Source organism: Taudactylus pleione, unplaced genomic scaffold, assembly GCF_031769625.1.
Source record: "Taudactylus pleione unplaced genomic scaffold, aTauple2 ptg000086l, whole genome shotgun sequence".
Taxonomy (NCBI): Eukaryota; Metazoa; Chordata; class Amphibia; order Anura; family Myobatrachidae; genus Taudactylus; species Taudactylus pleione.
This window is the reverse complement of record NW_028284488.1, coordinates 30,290,951-30,303,277: the sequence shown is the minus strand read 5'-3', so window position 1 is coordinate 30,303,277 and position 12,327 is coordinate 30,290,951. Positions and strand designations below refer to the sequence as shown.

The following is a 12,327-nucleotide window of genomic DNA, read 5'->3' as shown; positions in this document are numbered from 1 at the left end:
AATGAATCAATCAATTTACTAACATTAATAATAATTTTTTTTCTTTATAGATTGCATTTGACTTCAGCCTGTTATAGCTTGATGGTATTTGGAGTGATTTGAGACTCTTAATGAACGACGGACCAGTACTGTACTTGCCAGTTTTATTAGCTTTATTTATGTTCATGTCTTGTAAATTTTCAAAAGTAACTGCTTCAAGGCCACACAATGGAGAAGGTATCTTGATTGTATGTATACTGTAATTGTAGGAATGTTATTTGTACAGACATTGGACAGAATATTTTAATAATTTGAATTGTTCTAAAATAAATCCTCTTTTATGAAATGCTAACAGAGGACATTTTTTCTCACCCATATAGGTTATTTAAAGAAGTAATGTAAATTTTATTTTCTTCCCTCTTAAGCATGCATGTTGCCTTATTTTGTGTTCTGTGATGTTTCCTTGCAAGCTTGTAAGAGAAAAATAAATGAAATATATATATATATATATATATATATATATACATACATACATAATACACATTATAACTTATGTATTATACTTGCTCTATAATATGAAGCCCAATGAAATCTGGACACCTTGCAGTTGCACAGACCTGTGCATGCAACACAGAATCATCCTGTTGGCCTGAGCCTCCACTGTGCATTTTTATTGTGTAATAGTTATATTGCGCATTGCCTTACAGGTGGTGCCAAAATTGCATTTTTTATACATTTTAAAAATCAACTAATCTTTTATTTGTAAATAGATTTTTTCCAGTTTTGTCCAGACCATTTTTGTGGGCTATTGAAATGCAAACAAACATTTTGATATGGATTACCTTATTCTTGTTGGAACAATCCTGCACTTGGCATGCTGACCATGGCAGTACTTTGTATAGATGAGTCAGTCTGGCATTGATTACATTCCACATGTGCAACATTTGAGTACACCTCAGCCTTTCCATTGAAATGTGCAGCCAGATGACTTTCCATAATAATCCGTTTTAATGTGTGGCTTTGTGATGCTGTCTTTGTAATTGCCTCACTGTTACTTTCTGTCTTACATTCCTATCATTCCTTCATCCTTGTTAACTTTTTGGGTGGTACAATGTTATAGTCCCCCTTGAAAATAAAAATATTCCCGATTTTATTGTGAGATTTTTGTGAAGAGGCAAAGAAAACCCTGCACCTTTAAAACTTTCTAATTTTTAAGCAGATGCTCTCTACAAAATCTTTTTCGTATTGGTTTATCTCATCTTTACCTCACTGTGAGTTGACCGTTCACTTCACATTTAAACTAGTCCATGAAAGTTGTGTTGCTTCATGATATTTACCTTGACATTCACAAGTAACTTGTGTTGTCCAAAACATGTGTAAATTAATTGTACTTGTTACCTTCTTCATTAAAGTTTTTGTACTTCACTATATGAAATGAATTCATGGTGATTATTACTGAGGTTACAACAGAATTCTTTGTGCCTTGGATGATTTTTATTATTATTATTATTTAAATGCAGTACATGATAGACAACCTGATATATATACCTGTAAAAATATACTGATAAAATGCAAACAATATTATAAATTTCACTATGTAATATAATAGAGCGCACAAGTTGGTTGACTTTATTGATGGGTACATTGACTTTTCCTGTAAAACTGTGTTGCTAATGAATCCTAATAAACATTGCAATTTTTCAGATTTTAAATATCTTATGTTTGCTGTTTAGATTCCAGTTGGTTTGGGATATTGTATTTGGTCATTTGCATGTCTTATACTGTTGTACAATTTGCTAACTCTGCACATGCTGATAATAGACTCGATTTGCTTGTTAAGTTTCATAAGGTTTCAGCCATAGCACTGATATAGATGTATAACTTGAAAATGCGGATATAACTTGGACATTTCAGCCAACCATAATAATATAGAAAATACTGAACATGCAGTTTATATGTACATATGAGCAGATCAGTGTACCTTGTGGTAAAAAATTTCTTGAAAAAGCTTCACTATTCCAATTTAAAAAAAAAAAAAAAAAAAGTTTTTAAAGGCTATTTGTACAATTTAGAAAACTGGTGTCATTGGCAGCTTAAGAGTGATTTATGGGAAATTTGCAAAGGTGGATATGCACAATTTATGATGCATTAATGAAATGCATAATGCAATACAGAGTGCATTTATAAAGTTTTGTATGTGTGTATATACAGTGCCTTTTATATAGGTGTATGTGTGTGTATATGTATGTGTGTGTATATATATATATATATACATACATACATACATACATACATACATACATACAAGGTCTGTCTAACAAGTTTGGTGAATGGTCTGATATATCTGTATGCAATGCTTGCAACAAGGTCGCTCATGCGCGCTGGCATGCATGGACATGTCTGGGCCTGACCCCAGTCGGGGTTTGCCCGAGGCCGCCACCACACTGCCATTGCATTCATTTCAACAGGGTGTCCTGAGCAGTGTGCGTCAAACAGCAATGGAGCTCATCTTCCACCGATTCCTTGCCACTGTAAAAGTGTGCAAACCAATCATAAACACATTTTCTACTCACAGCATCCTGCCCGTACACTTTCACCAACATTTTGAGCGTCTCCGTCGCCGATTTACCCAATTTGAAGCAGAACTTAATGTTGTGCTCCATTGCTGTTCGACCTCCACCATGCTTGACAGATGGCGTCAGGCACTCTTCCAGCATCTTTTTCACTTGTTCTGCGTCTCACAAATGTTCTGCGATCCAAAAACCTCAAATTTCGATTCGTCTGTCCATAACACTTTTTTCCAATCTTCCTCTGTCCAATGTGTGTGTTCTTTTGCCCATATTAATCTTTTCCTATTATTGGCCAGTCTCATATATGGCTTTTTCTTTGCCACTCTGCCTAGAAGGCCAGCATCCCGGAGTCACCTCTTCACTGTAGACGTTGACACTGGCGTTTTGCGGGTACCATTTAATGAAACTGCCAGTTGAGGACTTGTGAGGCGTCTATTTCTCAAACTAGAGACTAATGTACTTGTCTTCTTGTACAGTTGTGCACCGGGGCCTCCCACTTCTCTTTCTACTCTGGTTAGAGCCTGTTTGTGCTGTTCTCTGAAGGGAGTAATACACACCGTTGTAGGAAATGTTCAGTTTCTTGGCACTTTCTCACATGGAATAGCCTTCATTTCTAAGAACAAGAATAGACTGTCGAGTTTCACATGAAAGTTCTCTTTTTCTGGCCATTTGGAGAGTATAATTGAACCCACAAATGTGATGCTCCAGATACTCAACTAGCTCTTTGGAGGACCAGTTTTATAGCTTCCCTAACGAGTAAACCCGTTTTCAACTGTGCTAACATAATTGCACAAGGGTTTACAAGGGTTTTCTAATCATCCATTAGTCTTCTAACGCGCTTAGCAAACACAATGTACCATTAGAACACTGGAGTGATGGTTGCTGGAAATGGGCCTCTATACACCTATGTAGATATTCCTTTAAAAACCAGACGTTTGCAGCTAGTATAGTCATTTACCACATTAACAATGTATAGAGTAATACAACAAACAAAATTATTGTGTCACCAAGTGGCGCTGGATAAACAAATGAAATACTACAAAGCAAGGGGTATAAATATAGTACTTAATCCTTATCATAGGTGGAAAATCCTGGCGTACATCACTTTGTATGTGGAATTCTCAGTCTCTCCAAGACTTGTCCATATGGTACATGAAATAAATATAAATACAGGAAAGAACTGTCTTAATGATCTAATATAATATTCCTGTTAATGTCTATATGAAAGACAATGGCATAATTCTTGTTAGATGGTCAGATGTATTGGATGCATACCCCAACTCACATTCAAATATGTGGTTAAATTCCCAAAAGAGGTTTCTTTGTTCTCCCCGCCCAATGAATATTCCAAACTGGGCTCTCTTATATAAATCCATACTAATTGTATGAAAGGGTAGGATGGTGCATACCCTACTCACGTGGTATAGATGCTGTGATCTCCATATAAGGGTTTCTTTTCAGTTGTCCTCGGGATGTTCTTGAAATTAATTAAAGTTGAAAAACTATCTTCATATGCGCCAACACTTTTTTTTGTTGGTCTGCTATATTTGATTTATAAAATATATATCTGCTTAAAAGGTTATATGTTCCTTATATAGTAGTCTAGAGTGTCTCGATAAGCAAGCTGTGAATTGACAGTATATTACAGGCAACAAAAGAGCGCTATATAATAGTGGATCTGTCAAGTTAGTTATCACAGTCCTCTAATATACCATGGTACAAGCCTTTTTACTCACTGAGAAATTGAGCTGACAATATGGTAATAAATAGCCAGGAAGTGTAACATAATGTTAGTACTTTTATATAGCGGTCATGGATAAACTTTATTTAAAATACAAACATGTTTTAACTATTGCAGACAATAAAAAGGTGTTTGGTATGAACACAAACTATAGTTTAAAAAAATCAATCAAAAAAGAATTTAAGCACAGTATCACAAGATAAAAATTGGCATAAAAGTAATAAGCCTAAATATAAATCATAAAATAAGCATATTTAAAAAAAAAAATCGTATTGCTTTGCTGCTGTTTACCATGCATTTCACAGCACATAGCCATTTCTTTAGGTAATGGAGATTGAATGAGGCTAGTTCAAAAAAGGACCAATTTATATAGTCTATATTTAATTGGAAAAAAACAGGTATCGTTAATGGAACATGGAACAGTTAGCAGAATTTTTATGTTGAAATAATAAGAACCATGATATTCTTAGTAGTGAAAACAAGAAAACTTTGGAAGATCAGATTTATTGTAGAATTTGAGTAGAATAAATATATATGAAAACGTATAGAATATCTTTGTCTGTGATCAGCCCTGCAACTGAATACTCTCTAGGGTACATACATCCATTTAATCACCAGAGATATACCGTAGTTATTTTCTCAAATGTTCCTTGTGGATTACTTGGGATCACTCCTTTCTCCTTATGCTGCTTTTCTGGATAACCTTTGGCCCCACCTATATATCTGTTATTTTTATACTTCATATTATATCTACTGCAAAAATGATGTGGCAGCTTTTATTAAAGGAAATTTCTACCTCATGACTAATCATGGCAATATGGAAATATAAAAATGTTTGTACTTTGCTTAATCACTGTGTATGATGCCTTATTGATGTTGCTTGCACATATACATGAACACATTAATTGACTGGTTCTGTAATTTTTAAAAACAGGATAGGATTTGATAACCATGAAAATGCAGATTATAATAAGATATCTTGGAATAGAATGATTAAGTATGAGATACAACTATGCAACAATTATCTTCTGACCCTAACATTCCACCCAGGGGAATTTATATAGCTTGTAGCTCTGAAAAGCAGAGTACAACTTTTAACTTTTGTTTTTAAAGTCCTAAGGATTTAAATTAGCAGCATATATTGTCTTCTTTTACATGAAATTAGAAAACTTGCATGAATTCAAAATTACTTATACCAATATGTTTTAATGAGCATTCATAATAGCAAAGTATTTTGAAGAAAAAAAAAAAAAAATCAAGTTTGTACAATACTTTAATGTCTGCAGATCTTTGGACACACACTCCCAAGCATTGCCCTGCTTTTGCATTAAACAAACAAAATCATTAAGCACTTGAATATTGAGCAATACGACGCTGTTAAAATAATACTCAATGCAAAATGTTGAAGTTTAAGAATGATAAATAATGGATCGTTCATCTGAGGTCGTTAACGTTTCCAGTGACCGCGTGCAATAAGCATTACACCTAGGATGGATGTAATTTACGAGTAAGTATATTTTGCTCTAGGTTTGGAGTGCTACTAGTCTGTAATTCACATTCTGAATTGCAATTTTGAGTTCTCTGTCTTAATAATTGTGACTGTACACAGTCTTAGACCTTTGTTGATTTTATAATAGTTTGCTTAGTTTTTTTGCTAAAAGCTCTATATAATTAAATTTTCTTAATATGCACATGTGGAGTGATTTGTGGTTTTCGCTAATTATTATGCTATTGAAGATTGGTCCCTTTGGTCATAGAAAATAACATAGAAACTTGCTCCTAGGAGACCAAATGTTTTCTCACAAACTGTGAATTAAGGATCTAAAACTGGATTTTGTGTCCTATATATGTTATAACTGCCAACCGTACAATCATACATTTCCTAAAACATATTTTTTAATTTTTTGTTTTGTTTTTATTTTGTTAATTGCACGTCATACAACCAGTAGAACTATTAATTTCAGTGTAATTTCTGTTATGCACATCAATCACATTGGTCTTCACAGGCTATGCGCATGGGCATTTTCAAGTCTATTAAAAGAAGTATAGTTCTATGGGCCATACCGGATTGTGTCCAGATCTGATGATAAAAATCTTTATGGTGAAGTGGTCATACTAGATTATTTTCACTTGCTTTAAGGTTTACATCCTGGGTTAAGTGTATACATAGTAAAATAAAAAGCTAAAATGTTTACTTTATCATACAGAAGTTGCCATTGAGTGTGAGAATTACTCTATAATGGCCAGAAGTAACTAGTACAGTTATGTGCTATTCCAAAATATTTTGTAAGAAATACAGTACTTGGATATAATATTTGCTGTTTTGTTTGTCCTCAGTTTTTCTAGTTTACATATTGTATTCGGTGCAAATAATACAATGTCCATATTACTTAATCTTTAGAATTAAAAAAAAAAAGGATAAGAAAGCACAATTTACCCACAAATACATATCTACTATCAAATGTTTTCAGAAATTTGTCTGACCAATCTGAATAATATCACTGTGTGAGATTTTCTCATCACTGGTAAATTACGCAGTGCTATACATTAAGAGGTCATGACATGACACATACTACATAAATTGACCTGATGGCAAAAATGGCCCTGCCCTAAGAAGGAACTTATATCTAAAAATATGTGAGGGACACATGATACCAAGGGTAATGGAAAAACAGATTGGGAAAGTGTTGGTGACTATTGTTTTGCAGCAGCATTATTAGCCTCCGAATAGAAATAGTAAAGCAGTCATTGGTGACTGGACTGGAATTTTTGTGCAATAACCTGTGCTGTGTTATGGTTGGACAGACCAAAGACCGAATAGGCAGATACACATAATTTGAACCAGTTAGTGTAGATATTTTAAAATAATAATCTAATGGCAACCATAACTGTTCTTCAGCATTTATTATAACTGAGCTTCTTTTCTCTGCTGGTTGTAGAATAGACCTTTGTTTTCTGTTAGTTTGGCATACATTTGTGTAGTGAAAAGGTTTTTCTTTAGAATGCTGCTTTTAATGTTCTTATCTAGAGCAAGTGAGTAACCTGTGGGACGTTTCCCCAATTAGACTTCCAGGGGTATATTTACTAAAGTGAGCGTTTTTAAACGTGGAGATGTTGCCCATAACAACCAGATTCTACTTAACATTTAAGTAGCACATTCTAGAAGATAATAGCTAGAATCTGATTGCTATGAGCAACATCTCCACTTCTAAAAACTCACTTTAGTAAATTTACCCCCCGGAATCTGTTTATGAAGTCCCTGTGTGGTTATACAAATAATTCTGTTGGAAGTCACCTCTTTTAGTGTCCCAGAACAATGTCTAGCACTTGAGGTACCAGTTGAAAAAACCAGCACCACCTGTCTAGGGCAGGGTACTATAGCCCTAGGAGCTACAAACAGGAAAATCCTGGATGGAATGTGTTGCACCCTCCAACTTGACTTTTATTTAAAGCCCTTACCTAAACCACTTTAAACTAAATCATTAAAATTTTTAATTGAACATTGGGGCTCTTATTTAGCTGCAATACAGGTTTGGTATGTTTTGTTGACCTTCATGAAAGTGTTGACATGGTCGCAATAATTAGAATGTTGACAAAGCATCAGTGGTGGTCTACCTTGTCCGGCTGCTCCAGCCATGTCTTCTGGGTCTGGTGGTGAGCTCATAAGGACTTCCGGTGGTGAATATCGCTAACCCTTTTCTTCCGCAGCCTAACCCTAAAAGCATTACCACCCCCCTATTTCCTATTTAGGGGGTGCACCCATTTTTTGAAACATTACGAAGCGGTCAAAATAATTACCATGTGTGCAGGGAGAGCTGTTGCTATGGGTTGTACAATGACACAATCCTTTGAGCAGATTGTTTCAGCAGATGCAGATTGGTGGCCTGCCAAATATTGAACAAGTGTGTTTGCATAGAATTGTTGTAGAATCAGGTCATGTTTTCCAGGTCTCCACAGAATCGCAAGTGGAATAATTATCTCCACCAGTGGAACTTTTAAAATGTGTCAGTGAGTGATGAATACACATGTGCACCTGCCAGGTGACCTGGAAAATGTGAACTGTTTGGGGTCCTGAGGACTGAGGGCCTGATTCAGAGCCGGACGCTCTTTCAGAGCGCTCGCTCTGAATCAGTGCCCGCCTATTGTATTTTTAGAGCGGCCTCCTGGCCGCTCGCATAGCTGTGGGTGACCACCCTCAGCTAGTGCGAGCGGCCAGGATGATGGTCGCGATGGTCAAGACCACCGCGACCATCGTACTTGCGACGAGACCCTTGTGGTAAGGTCTCGTTGCCGCAAATCCCAGTGGACTTCTTGCTCTTGCAGAGCAAGAAGTCCACCCACTGACATCACTTGTGATGTCAGTGGGGCCCGCCCTAGACGGTAGGCGTTCCCATGGGAACGCCCCTGTCTGGCAGCCATGCCCCCAGCACGCCCACCAAAGAGGGCGTGCTGTCACTCAACATCGACAGCACGCCCCTTTTGTAGCGAGACGCGGAGTGACGGCTTGCCCGTCGCTATCTGGGACTCACGCATGCGCACGACGGAGCCGCCTCCGTCGTGTGCATGCGCACTGGGCCAACATCGACCCGCTTGCGAGCGCTCAATGCTCGCGAGCGGACCTGAATCAGGCCCTGAGTTTGAGAACCTCTGGTATAAACAGCATGGTCTGGAGTTGGATCTCCTGAGGATTGGACAAATGTGTACCCATTTTAACACTGCTGCATTCTGTGCAGAATGGCAGCGTTTCACCTGTTGACATTCTGCACCTGCCAACATGTTCAACGTCGACATCATAACTACCAATCTTATGAATGTTGAAATTTTGACTACATCCAAGCAATACAGTACCTGGCCAATACAGTAAATCCTAAAGAGAATGGTCAATATGTATTTATACACATAAGCAGGGCCGGCACTCTGTGCCGGCCCTCTTCACTGCGACCCTATCTTCGCGCTCAGCGAAGCCGGGCTCAACTGAAATGGGCGTGTTCTAATTACCATAGGCCACGCACCCTACATGACGTTATTAGGAGGCCTGCCCACCTCCAAATAACGTCAGGCTGTGGGGGGAGCCTCACTAGCTAGGCTTCCCCCAGCCCCTCTGCCGTCACTGAATGGATGTCGCACGCATGCACGCAGCATGCATTCAGAGTCTCCAGGGTCTGGCACAGCTGCGGCGGTGAGGGTCCCCAACCTCCCGATTTGACCACCCGAGGGCCACTTTGGCCCAAGGGTGGAACAGCGGGAAAGTACTGTCCTGCTGAAATCGGGATGTTAGGGATGGGTGCGTCCTCTATGGGTGGCGCCCCTGTGCGACAGCACAGGTCTTACACCCCTAGAGCCGGCCCTGCACATAAGCTGCTGACAATGTAACTGATTGCAACAATATTACTTACAACTAACAGGTCTTGTTTTGAATGCTACAATTTTTGGCAACATGTATAATTAGTCTCAAGCTAATTCAAATAATGTGTTGTTATTATTTACAAACCTAAATCTATAAGTATTTAGAATGCAAGCTTTCACATGCTTAGCCATTATTCCTTTTGTTTTATCCCTCCCCTTAGGCTCTATGCTACACATGTAATTTATAAAAAGAAAAACTCACCGGCTACTAATTTGTTTTTGAAAGGAACATTGACTTATGTTATTTTATGAAGGTTAAAAGAGGGAAAGAAAAAAATGCTGGTAAACATCAATGGCAACTCACTCCTCAGTGACCTCTGCACAACAATTTTTTGCCACTATAATGTTCAGTGACCATCCCTACCGGGTAAAGGTAGGTTCAGAGGAAAACTGAGAAAAACTTCTTCAAAAAAAGGCTAGTTTCACACACAACGGTTTTGTCCGTCCGGAAAAAAAAAACAGCTTTTTTTTTCCGGACGGATTACTTCCTTTTACATGCAACAGATTTTATTTGGATGAATCAAGCATTGATTACAAGGCCACTGGACGTCTGAAATCTGTGTGTGTGAAAGCATGCATACAGTTATGCGAGGCACTAAGTTCTGGAGATGGCACAGCAGTCATCGTAGTCAGTGGTCATCACGGCTGTAACACAGCGACCGTGCCGTGTTCATGCAGTGTGAAAGCCCTAATATATTTGTAACTTCCACTGAAATGAAACAACGGAAAAAAAGTCAGCTTTTTTGCTGGACGGACAAATCCGTCGTATGTGAAATAGCCCAAAGGGTAGTGGATAAGTGGAATAGCCTCCCATCAGAGATGGTAGAGACTAAGACAGAGCAATTTGAGCATACTTGGAATAGACATAAGGATATCCTTACAAAGAACTAAGGTCAAATAGGCGTTGAGGTTACCATAAGGTTAAAAGGGGGCAGACTAGATGTGCAAGTTGGTTCTTATCAAATTCTATGTGCAGCACTGTGGACTTCTGTGGTGCCAATAAATAATAATAGAAGTACATAATGTAATCCTCGAAAAACTAATTTAACGCATGCGTCAGCAGATTTATATGCTGTGCTGTTTAGTTACCTCCTAATGATATATTATACATTTTATATTAAATTATAATTCTATAATTAAATATATGAAATATTACATATGAAACAAACTTTGTAGAACTTATAATAGATTGTATATAACTATAGTAAAACAGCAAATTTCAGCATGTCTTTACATAAAGATAGCCTTGTTGAGACTGTATTTGCCAGTGACGATTGAAGACAAACCTGTATAGGATTCTCTTACACATAACTTCAATGTTTCATGCAGCGCAAGATGCCTGATGCAAGTGAGCCGCCAGGTCCCGTGCGACTTGGCTTGAGCCAAGCTTTTTTTTTTGCCCAAAAACGTGACTTATGCTGCCCATCCACTAGGTGGTTACATTGAGTGATTGAACAATAACGACGTCGTAATCGTTCATAAATCGTTTGAAGATTGTTCACTAAAATGGCCAGTGATGCGCGTGCCCACTAGTCTTTTAGACATCTATCATCGTGCAAACATGCTGGTCAACCTGACGATAACGTCAGGTTGAGCATGTATCTAAACCTCCTCTGCACATTAAATCTTCTCCACCTGCATTACAGAATGGTTTTACCAAGATGCACAGTTACTTGCTCTATCTTATGCCGCATATCCACTTGCCAACTGAGAAACGTTTGAACAATTACGACATTGTAATCGTTCAGTCGTTCCTCATCCTGTAGGTGCCCACACTGAATGATATATCGTCCAGTGCAGGCACCCTCCCTCATCTCTGAACATGGGCAGTCTGTCGTTAGCGGCAGACTGACCGTCATGTTCAGGCGATGATTAATGTCGGAAACGACCAGCAGGAGTTTCTGGTCGTTTCCAACATTATACTGCCAGATTTATGCACTATTAATGAGCGATTGAACGATTACAATTTCGTAATCGTTCAATCGCTCTATTTAATCGGCAAGTGGATACACTGCTTTATTACTCTATTCCCAATCTGAATCAGGCCCATTGTATCTAAACAATATGAAGATAGGTTGGATAGTAATGAGAAACATATTACCATTTTGCACTTGGTTTTTAATGCACACCAGAAATGTACAGTCTGATCATTGCTGTTTTCTTTATATTTCTCTATGAATATAATTTTTAACAAAATTTTTTTTTTTTTTTTTTAAGTCTCTGGTTTCCTGCTATCAGTCAGTTTGACACTTATTACTCTCTTCCTGCATAGATGTGAAAAAAATAGAGCATCTGTTATATATCAGTGACCAGATTACATTTCAATGTCGTTTCCAAAACTTGTAATTCACTTCATATTTTCCTTCAGCTCTCTGCTTCTTTATACATATATATATATATATATATATATATATATATATATATATATATATATATATATATATTGAATACCAAGAAAATAGGTTAGCAATCCATCTTTAATTATAGATCATGTCATTTGGAAGTGTGCATGACAAAAGTGTAATTACCCCTACAATAGTGATTGTTTTACATATATCTGTACTGTCAATTTTATGTTGCAACATTTTTTTTAAATGCAATTCTTATTATTAAAGACTATGGTAACTAATT

At 37.4% G+C, this 12,327-nt stretch overlaps 1 protein-coding gene across 1 annotated transcript in view; it reads left to right on the top strand.

Annotated features, from left to right (window-relative positions):
• Nucleotides 1-1,685, top strand: part of GNAI1 (G protein subunit alpha i1) — a 124,306-nt gene extending 122,621 nt beyond the window's left edge. Inside the window, exon 9 of the mRNA XM_088468805.1 lies at nt 51-1,685. The gene's annotated coding sequence lies outside the window, so the exon portion shown is untranslated. The remainder of the gene's footprint in view (nt 1-50) is intronic.
• The last annotated feature ends 10,642 nt before the right edge of the window (nt 1,686-12,327 follow it).